Source organism: Triticum dicoccoides, chromosome 6B, assembly GCF_002162155.2.
Source record: "Triticum dicoccoides isolate Atlit2015 ecotype Zavitan chromosome 6B, WEW_v2.0, whole genome shotgun sequence".
Lineage (NCBI taxonomy): Eukaryota > Viridiplantae > Streptophyta > Magnoliopsida > Poales > Poaceae > Triticum > Triticum dicoccoides.
In genome coordinates, this window is record NC_041391.1 from 79196560 (window position 1) to 79207237 (window position 10678).

Sequence of the window (10678 nt, forward strand, 5' to 3'; positions counted from 1 at the left end):
ACCCGTAAGGCGGTTGACGCTCTTCTTTCGCCGCAAGAAACCTAATTTTACAAGAAAAATCTAGGTGAAAGATTCACCCCAATCGGAGTTACGGATCTCCAGATATAAAGGAAACGGTGAAGGGGTAGAAACACAGAACGCAGAAACAGAGAGATAGATCCAATCTCGGAGGGGCTCTCGCCCCTCCCAAGCCATGGGAGCCAAGGACCAGAGGGGAAACCCTTCTCCCATCTAGGGAGGAGGTCAAGGAAGAAGAAGAAGAAGGGGCCCTCTCTCCCCCTTGCTTTTGGTGGCGCCAGAGCGCTGCCGGGGGCCATCATCATCACCGCGATCTTCACCAACACCGCTGTCATCTTCACCAACATATCCATCACCTTACCCCTTCTATATACAGCGGTTCACTCTCCCGCAACCCGTTGTACCCTCTACACATGGTGCTTTATGCTTCATATTATTTTACAATGATGTGTTGCCATCCTATGATGTCTGAGTAGATTTTCGTTGTCCTATTGGTGATTGATGAATTGCTATGATTGGTTTGAGTTGCATGTTTTATTATTGGTACTATCCTATTGTGCCCTCCGTGTCGCGCAAGCGTGAGGGATTCCCGATGTAGGGTGTTGCAATGCGTTTATGATTCGCTTATAGTGGGTTGCGTGAGTGACTGAAACACAAACCCGAGTAAGGGGGTTGTTGCGTATGAGATAAAGAGGACTTGATACTTTAATGCTATTGTTAGGTTTTACCTTAATTAATCTTTAGTAGTTGCGGATGCTTGCTAGAGTTCCAATCAATAGTGCATATGATCCAAGAACAGAAAGTATGTTAGCTTATGCCTCTCCCTCAAATAGAATTGCAATAGTGATTACCGGTCTAGTAACATAGTCAATTGCTTAGGGACAATTTCACAACTCCTACCACCACTTTTCCACACTCTCTATATTTACTTAAAGAGCCCCTAGTTTATGTTTACGTGCTCTTTATTATCTTGCAAACCTATCCTATCACACCTACAAAGTACTTCTAGTTTCATACTTGTTCTAGGTAAAGCGAACATCAGGCGTGCGTAGAGTTGTATCGGTGGTTGATAGAACTTGAGGGAATATTTATTCTGCCTTTAGCTCATCGTTGTGTTTGACACTCTTATCGAAAACTGTTGCGATCCCCTACACTTGTGGGTTATCAGTCAACGCCGGATTTAGGGACTCTCGACCCGGACAATGAAAGAAGCCATTTAAAGGCAGCAAAGAGGGACCGTCCGGCCTGAACAAAGTTCTGGACAGATTGTGCCAAATTCATGGCACCCCCGAAAAACCTGTGAATCAAACTCATAGAGAATGCTGGGTCTTCAAGCAGGCCGGCAAGTTAAATGCCGAACACAAGGGAAGGGAAACACCAAGTGAAGACGAGGATGAGCCTCGCCAGTCGAACACTGGGGGACAGAAAAAATTCCCACCAGAAGTCAAAACAGTAAACATGATCTATGCGACTCAGATACCCAAGAGAAGGCACAAACGCGCGCTCAGAGACGTATACGCTGTAGAGCCCATTGCCCCCAAATTCAACCCTTGGTCGGCCTGCCCGATCACTTTTGATCACATGGACCACCCGACTAGTATACGGCACGGAGGATCAGCTGCCTTGGTGCTCGACCCAATAATCGATGGATACCATCTCACTCGAGTCCTCATGGATGGCGGTAGTAGTATTAATCTGATATATCAGGACACCGTCCGCAAGATGGGGATACCATCCAGAATCAGCCAAAGTAACACCACCTTTAAAGGAGTGATATGATACGTCTCCAACGTATCTATAATTTATGAAGCATTCATGCTATTATATTATCTATTTTGAATGATTACAGGCTTTATTATACACTTTTATATTACTTTTGGGACTAACCTACTAACCGGAGGCCCAGCGCATATTGTTGTTTTATTGCTTGTTTCAGTATTTCGAAGAAAAGTAATATCAAACGGAGTCCAAATGGAATGAAACCTCCGGGAGCGTGATTTTTTGGAAGAATATGATCCTGGAGACTTGGAGTCCACGTCAGAAGAGCCTCGGGGAGGCCAAGAGATAGGAGGGTGCCCCCCTACTGGGCGCGCCCCCTGTCTCCTAGACCCCTCGAGCACCCCCCGACCGACTTCTTTCGCCTATATAAGTCCACGAACCTTTAAAACATCGACAACAAAGATAGGTCGGGAGTTCCGCCGCCGCAAGCCTCTATAGCCACCATAAACCTCTCGGGAGCCTGTTCCGGCACCCTGCCGGAGGGGGGATCCCTCACCAGTGGCCATCTTCATCATCCTGGAGATCTCCATGACGAGGAGTGAGTAGTTCACCCTCGAGGCTGAGGGTATGTACCAGTAGCTATGTGTTTGATCTCTCTCTCTCTCTCTCTCTCTCTCTCTCTCTCGTGTTCTCTCTCTTGTGTTCCCTCTATGGCACAATCTTGATGTATCGTGAGCTTTGCTATTATAGTTGGATCTTATGATGTTTCTCCCCCTCTACTCTCTTGTAATAGATTGAGTTTTCTCTTTGAAGTTATCTTATCGGATTGAGTCTTTAAGGATTTGAGAACACTTGATGTATGTCTTGCGTGGGATACCCATGGTGACAATGGGGTATTCTATTGATCCACTTGATGTATGTTTTGGTGATCAACTTGCGGGTTCCGCCCATGAACCTATGCATAGGGGTTGGCACACGTTTTTGTCTTGACTTTCTGGTAGAAACTTTAGGGCACTCTTTGAAGTACTTTGTGTTGGTTGAATAAATGAATCTGAGATTGTGTGATGCATATCATATAATCATGCCCACGGATACTTGAGGTGACAATGGAGTATCTAGGTGACATTATGGTTTTGGTTGATTTGTGTCTTAAGGTGTTATTCTAGCATGAACTCTTGAGTAGATTGATCCGAAAGAATAACTTTGAGGTGGTTTCGTATCCTACCATAATCTCTATGTTTGTTCTCCGCTATTAGTGGCTTTGGAGTGACTCTTTGTTGCATGTTGAGGGATTGTTATATGATCTATCTATGTTATTATTGTTGAGAGAACTTACACTGGTGAAAGTATGAACCTTAATTAGGCCTTGTTTCCTAGCATTGCACTACGGTTTATGCTCACTTTTATCGCTTGCTACCTTGCTGTTTTTATAATTTCAGATTACAAATACCTTTATCTACCATCCATATTGCACTTGTATCACCATCTCTTCGCGGAACTAGTGCACCTATACAATTTACCATTGTATTGGGTGTGTTGGGGACACAAGAGACTCTTTGTTATTTGGTTGCAGGGTTGTTTGAGAGAGACCATCTTCATCCTACGCCTCCCACGGATTGATAAACCTTAGGTCATCCACTTGAGGGAAATTTGCTACTGTCCTACAAACCTCTGCACTTGGAAGGCCAACAACGTCTACAAGAAGAAGGTTGTGTAGTAGACATCAAGCTCTTTTCTGGCGTCGTTGCCGGGGAGGTGAGTGCTTGAAGGTATATCTTTAGATCTTGCAATCGAATCTTTTTGTTTCTTATTTTATCACTAGTTTAGTCTATAAAATAAAACTACAAAAAAATTGAATTGAGTTTGTCTCATACGCTTCACCTTTTTAATATCTTTCATGAGAATGATGGAAAGGAAAATTGTGCTCAAGTGCTAAAGAAGAAATCTATAAAATGTTTGTCACTAAATCTTTGAATGATGAGCATGATTGCAATGTTGTTAGTATGAATTCCTTGAATATCCATGATGCTAATGATATGCAAAGCCACAAGCTTGGGGATGCTATGTTTGATGAATATGATATTTTTTGTCCCCCAAGTTTTGATGAGAATATTTATTATGATGAAAGCATGCCTCCTATTTATGATGATTATATTGATGAAAGTGAGTTTGGAAGAGTATCAACTTTAGGAAGTACTGATCCCACTATTTTGGAGGATGTTGAATCTTATTGTGATGAATATGAAAGTGGATTTGGAAGAGTGTCAACTTTATTTAGTGATGATTCCACTATCTTGGAAGAGGTTTCACTCGATTATGATGAGAACAAAGTTGCTACTTATGATGATTAAATTGTGATGAAACTTATGATATAAAAAGTAGTGATGATTATATTTATAAAACTTGTCATGATTATGATTACCCTTTTTCTGAACATTACTCTTTTAATGTGGAAACAATGTATAGTATTCAAGTCGCTTATGATACTCCCACTATTCCGAATAAGAACAATTTTGCTTATGTGGAGAGCAATAAATTTTATATGCTTGTAGATCATGAAAAGAATGCTTTAGGTGATGGTTATATTGTTGAATTCATTCATGATGCTACTGAAGATTATTATGAACGAGGAACATATGCTTGTAGGAATTGCAATAATATCAAGTTTCCTCTCTATGTGCTTAAAATCTTAAAGTTATGCTTGTTTTGACTTCCTATGCTAGTTGATTATTGTTCCCATAAGTTGTTTCCTCACAAAATCCCTATGCATAGGAATTGGGATAGACTTAAATATTCTATTCATATTCTTCATGGTGCTCTCTTTATGTTTCAATTCTTATCTTTTATGTGAGCATCATTTCATCATGTCTAGCTAGGGGCGTTAAACAATAGCGCTTGTTGGGAGGCAACCCAATTTACTTTTGCTCCTTGCTTTTTGTTCCTGTTTAGTAATAATAATTCATCTAGCCTCTGGTTAGATGTGGTTTTATGTTTTAATTAGTGTTTGTGCCAAGTATAACCTTTGGGAAGACTTGGGTGAAGTCTTTATGATCTTGCTGTAAAAAACAGAAACTTTAGCGCTCACGAGATTAGCTGCCATTTTTTACTGGAGAGTGATTTTTGGTTGATTATTTTTGCAGATGATTAATAGACAAATTCCTTAGGTCCACCAATTTATTTCAGAATTTTTTTAGTTACAGAAGTATTCGAATGATACAGATTACTACAGACTGTTCTGTTTTTGACAGATTCTGTTTTCTATGTGTTGTTTGCTTATTTTGATGAATCTATGAGTAGTATCGGAGGGTATAAACCATATAGAAGTTAGAATACAGTACATATTACACCAATATGAATTTATAATGAGTTCACAACAGTACCTAAGTGGTGGTTTATTTTCTTATACTAACGGAGCTTACGAGTTTTGTGTTGAGTTTTGTGTGGTTGAAGTTTTCAGGTTTTGGGTAAAGATTCGATGGACTATGGAATAAGGAGTGGAAAGAGCCTAATCTTGGGGATTCCCAAGGAACCCAAAGGTAATATACAAGTACAACCAAGAGCCTAAGCTTGGGGATGCCCCGGAAGGCATCCCCTCTTTCGTCTTCGTTCTTCGGTAACTTTACTTGGAGCTATATTTTTATTCGCCACATGATATGTGTTTTGTTTGGAGCGTCAATTTATTTTGTTAGTATTTGCTTGATTTTATTTAGAATAATGTTTTGCATCTATATTTTCAATAAAAATGTCAAGGATAGCCTTTACCATGCTTATTTTGCAAGTATACATGTTGCTGTTTGAAAGCAGAAAGTTTACCGTTGTTGCAAAAATTCCCTAGAAAAGTCAGAGAGTGATAAAATGTTGAATATTTTTGCATAATGAGATCCGATAAATCTTATACAGCATAGTAGTTTTCTTATAATTTTTGGAGTTAGGGAAGTATGATGAATCTTGCATTCTTTACAGACTGTACTGTTTCGGGAGATTGCTGTTATGTTTGCATTGTTTGCATATGTTTGCTTGTTCAATGATTCTATTTGAGGATAGGAGTATTAAATATGCAGTGACATTTAGTATTCGATGTTGAATAATAATTTAATGATTTGTTACAGTAGAAAATGATAAGGTTTTGCATTGGTTTATACTAACCTATCTCACGAGTTCTTGTTGAGTTTGGTGTGGATGAAGCTTTTGATAAAAAGAGAAACCATGATATGAAAGGAATTAATGAGACACAAAAGTTCAAGATTGGGGATGCGCAAGGCACCCCAAGATAATATTTCAAGAAGTCTCAAGCATCTAAGCTTGGGGATGCCCCGGTAGGCATCCCACCTTTCTTCTTCAACAACTATCGGTTAGTATCAATTGAACCTAAATGTTTGCTTCTTCACATGAGTTGTGCTATCCTTGCAATGTCATTTTATTTTGCTTTGCTTGTTGTTTGAATAAAATACCAAGATCTGAAATTCTTTAATGAGAGAGAGTCTTCACATAGTTACATAATTATTTAGCTACTCATTGATCTTCACTTATATCTTTTTGCAGTAGTTTGTCATTTACTCGTGTGCTTCACTTATATCCTATGAGTAAATGGTTGAATGAGTTGAATGTCATAAATCTGAAATTATATATGCCTCATTTCCTTATCCCATAGGGAGTAATAACTTCACATCTAGGAAGTAGAGGTTGTAAATTTATTGAAGGTTAGCAAGCATTGTATTGGTCATTTGAACAATTCATGAAAGAATATTGAAGGAAGAGAGATTTCACATATAAATATACTATCTTGGACATCTTTTATAATTGTGAGCACTCATTAAGTATGACATGCTAAAGAGTTGATGTTGGACAAGGAAGACAACGTAATGGGTTATGTTTTCTCACATCTCAGTTAAAGTATATTGTCATGGATCATTCAAACATGTTAAGCTTGCCTTTCCCCCTCATGCTAGCCAAAATTCCTAGCACCAAGTAGAGATACTACTTGTGCTTCCAAATATCCTTAAACCCAGTTTTGCCATGAGAGTCCACCATATCTACCTATGGATTGAGTAAGATCCTTCAAGTAAGTTGTCATCGGTGCAAGCAATAAAAATTGCTCTATAAATATGCATGACTTATTAGTGTGGAGAAAATAAGCTTTGTACGATCTTGTTATGGAAGCAATAAAAGCGATTGACTGCATAATAAAGGTCCATATACAAGGGGCAATATAAAGTGACGTTCTTTCGCATTAAGATTTTGTGTATCCAACCCTAAAAGCGCATGACAACCTCTGCTTCCCCTTGCGAAGGGCCTGTCTTTTACTTTTTTCAAGAGTCAAGGTGATCTTCACCTTTCCCTTTTTCATTTTATCCTTTGGCAATCACTTTGTGTTGGGGTGATCCTGATATATATATCCAATTGAATGTAATTTAGCATGAACTATTATTGTTGACATCACCCAAAGGTGAATACGTTGGGAGGCAACACTATAAGCCCCTATCTTCCTCAGTGTCTGATAAAAACTCCATAACCACAAGTATTGCGTGAGTGTTAGCAATTGTAGAAGACTATATGACAGTTGAGTATGTGGAGTTTGCTAAATCAAAGCTCTGACATAGACCCTTCCTGAAAATAAGATGAATTGCAATTGTTTGATGACTAAGAATGAAGTTTGCTAGTTTTCAAGAAAGTTTATGGTATATGCTTTAACATGTGAATAGCTTGTTACTTGATCATGAAAAGTTTTATGAGATGAACTACTGTTATGAAATATAATCATGTTAGAAAAGGTGATTGAAATTATCATTGATCAAACTTGTGCACCTGCTAGCATTCACACTTCATAAATTCTTTCTTTTATTATTTACCTACTCGAGGACGAGTAGGAATTAAGCTTGGGGATGCTGATACGTCTCCAATGTATCTATAATTTATGAAGCATTCATGCTATTATATTATCTGTTTTGAAAGATTACGGGCTTTATTATACACTTTTATATTACTTTTGGGACTAACCTACTAACCGGCGGCCCAGCCCATATTGCCATTTTATTGCCTGTTTCAATATTTCAAAGAAAAGGAATATCAGACGGAGTCCAAATGGAATGAAACCTTCGGGAGCATGATTTTTGGGATGAATATGATCCTAGAGACTTGGTGTCCACGTCAGAAGAGCCTCGAGGAGGCCAGGAGATAGGAGGGTGCCACCCCCTACTAGGCGCGCTCCCTGTCTCCTGGGCCCCTCGAGCACCCCCCCCCCCCGACCGACTTCTTTCGCCTATATAAGTCCACGTACCCTAAAAACATTGACAACAAAGATAGATCAGGAGTTCCGCCACCGCAAGCCTCTCTAGCCACCAAAAACCTCTTGGGAGCCCATTCCGGCAACCTGCCGGAGGGGGGGATCCCTCACCGGTGGACATCTTCATCATCCCGGTGAACTCCATGACGAGGAGGGAGTAGTTCACCCTCGAGGCTGAGGGTATGTACCAGTAGCTATGTGTTTGATCTCTCTCTCTCTCTCTCTCTTGTGTTCTCTTTCTCGTGTTCCCTCTATGGCACGATCTTGATGTATCGTGAGCTTTGCTATTATAGTTGGATCTTATGATGTTTCTCCCCCTCTACTCTCTTGTAATGGATTGAGTTTTCCCTTTGAAGTTATCTTATCGGATTGAGTCTTTAAGGATTTGAGAACACTTGATGTATGTCTTGCATGGGATACCTGTGGTGACAATGGGGTATTCTATTGATCCACTTGATGTATGTTTTGGTGATCAACTTGCGGGTTCCGCCCATGAACCTATGCATAGGGGTTGGCACACGTTTTTGTCTTGACTTTCCGGTAGAAACTTTAGGGCACTCTTTGAAGTACTTTGTGTTGGTTGAATAAATGAATCTGAGATTGTGTGATGCATATCGTATAATCATGCCCACGGATACTTGAGGTGACAATGGAGTATCTAGGTTACATTAGGGTTTTGGTTGATTTGTGTCTTAAGGTGTTATTCTAGTACGAACTCTTGAGTAGATTGATCCGAAAGAATAACTTTGAGGTGGTTTCGTACCCTACCATAATCTCTATGTTTGTTCTCCGCTATTAGTGGCTTTGGAGTGACTCTTTGTTGCATGTTGAGGGATTGTTATATGATCTATCTACGTTATTATTGTTGAGAGAACTTGCACTGGTGAAAGTATGAACCTTAGGCCTTGTTTCCTAGCATTGCAATACGGTTTATGCTCACTTTTATCGCTTGCTACCTTGCTGTTTTTATAATTTCAGATTACAAATACATTTATCTACCATCCATATTGCACTTGTATCACCATCTCTTCGTCGAATTAGTGCACCTATACAATTTACCATTGTATTGGGTGTGTTGGGGATACAAGAGACTCTTTGTTATTTGGTTGCAAGGTTGTTTGAGAGAGACCATCTTCATCCTACGCCTCCCACGGATTGATAAACCTTAGGTCATCCACTTGAGGGAAATTTGCTACTGTCCTACAAACCTCTGCACTTGGAAGGCCAACAACGTCTACAAGAAGAAGGTTGTGTAGTAGACATCAAGCTCTTTTCTGGCGTCGTTGCCGGGGAGGTGAGTGCTTGAAGGTATATCTTTAGATCTTGCAATCGAATCTTTTTGTTTCTTATTTTATCACTAGTTTAGTCTATAAAATAAAACTACAAAAAAATAGAATTGAGTTTGTCTCATATGCTTCATCTTTTTAATATCTTTCGTGAGAATTATGGAAAGGAAAATTGTGCGGAAGAGTATGTGGCGGCTCTAGCAGCTGGACACTAAGTGGCCTCTCCTATCAGAATGCATGATCGGCCGCTAAGACCATGGACACGGTTAGACGAGTCCGGTGCACCAACGTCGGTAATAGCCCAGATAAACCTGAGCTGGGTGCTATAGATATACCCCCATAGATGGTACCAGGGGTTGCAAACATGTAACAAAGCCCACAATTCAGCTTGACCTTATTCATATGCCAATATCTCACATTTCTACTATCCATCGAGAATAACCAACTTTTCGCACGCTTACGCCATACTCTTTTACATGAGTTTTCCTTTTTACAGACACCATTCGTGTGACACCCTTCCAGGATACGGCACAACAGAGACAAAGGCGCAGACGTACAACAGGGCCTCGCTCAAAGGTTTCTCTTTAGATTAAGCCCCTGTGTAAACCTTCTTTACTGTCTCTTGTTGCTTGACATCCCACGGGTATTCAATACACCAACAGGGGATACTGGCGTTATAGGCATTTCGTCGCGACAGATTAATGCACGTACCTGGAAATACAGGGTTCATAATCGAGGGCATTACTCAGCCCAGTATATGTTGTAAAGTCCGAATACCTTCGGGAGTGTTCGGCGTCGCGAGTTTGGCCTTATATGCATCAGCTCCGAATCATGTCTTTGGTCAAATGTTGGGTTTGCCCGGCTCCTGGGTTTGCTGCCTTACGTTCCCTTCTATCGGATAAGGCAGCCGAAGGAGAACTACTGCGATTGTGCTCTTGTTATTCCGGATGAGCACCTCAGTAGAGAAAGCCGAAAACGGACTGTCATGATATAGCGAGAGACTGGTCAACCACTCGAGGACTCATCGGAATCTTCGGGATTCGTCCGCATTAACGAAGGACCGTTTCCCGGTCATGTACATACGTTCCCCTATCCGAATGCACGCGGAGGTACTAGGGGCTACATAGTAGCCCCACCATCAAACTCCTATGGCTAAGTGAAAGTGTTAAAGCTATATAGTGCGGTTGCCTAGTTCGACATGCGATCACCTCCTTAATGGACAAAGACGTTGGATCAAGTGTGATTACGCACATTTTCGTGAACACCCCCGCATCACATGCGTGGGGGCTGAAGCCGACGACTGCTAACTTTTAGGTTATATACATACATAAATGGCCGCACAGGAGGCACTATAACACTTTCAAGCAAAAGT